This window comes from Carcharhinus amblyrhynchos, chromosome 8 (genome assembly GCF_965287045.1).
Source record: "Carcharhinus amblyrhynchos chromosome 8, sCarAmb.v2.hapA, whole genome shotgun sequence".
NCBI classification, from domain to species: Eukaryota; Metazoa; Chordata; class Chondrichthyes; order Carcharhiniformes; family Carcharhinidae; genus Carcharhinus; species Carcharhinus amblyrhynchos.
In genome coordinates, this window is record NC_137331.1 from 87,396,087 (window position 1) to 87,397,028 (window position 942).

Sequence of the window (942 nt, forward strand, 5' to 3'; positions counted from 1 at the left end):
TAAACATCTTCTGCATCCCCTCTCATGTTACAATTGGCACAGCTCTCTTTCCAATGCAAAATAATTTAGGAGAAATAGTAGATTTGGCAAATTGTATCACAAACAAAGGGAAAACATCTCTGTAAAATAAGTAGACAACACTCATGATTGTTTGAATAAATAAGCAACAACGTGCTCAGACATTTTAATAAAATTATCTAATATTTCTAATCTGAAAACAGGCATTGTTACATCTTGGGCCAGTTTACATACATGCTAACCTACCAAACTCAGAAAAGTTGGCAGACAGGATTAAAGAAATTGGCACAGCCCCTGGAAAACAGATAGCTCAACAACAATATAAAACCGAAAGACACTCCTGGAAAAATTCCCCTGACCTCAGTTGCTGACTCAAAGTAATTAAATAAGTCAAATTCCATTTTTGTTCCATTGGTTTTCAAAGCTTTTATTCATGTTTCATGATCACATTCCATATTTCAATCTGTCTTGTTGCAGGAGTTGAAACCCAAAGGCCTGAGATATGAAATGTGAAAAAAGTATTTTGACAAGATTATAGCAGGATTTGAATTTGTTGTGGATTACACTTCAGTTATATCCAATATTCCAGCATTGGGCACGATTTTCCGGGCCTGCTGCACTGTCCAGGTAGCGCAGCAAGTTGGGAAATATCAGCAGGAGGCCAAAAATGAGAATCGCAACCAGTGCCTGACCAGTGATGATTTTCCCAGGCCATTTTTTTCCATGTAATCATTTGATTTGATTTATTATTGTCACGTAGAACATAGAACATGGAACAATACAGCACAGAACAGGCCCTTCAGCCCTCGATGTTGTGCTGAGTTATGTCTGAACCCAAGATTAAGCTATCCCACTCCCTATCATTCTGGCGTGCTCCATGTACCTATCCAATACAGTGAAAAGTATTGTTTCTTGCACACTATA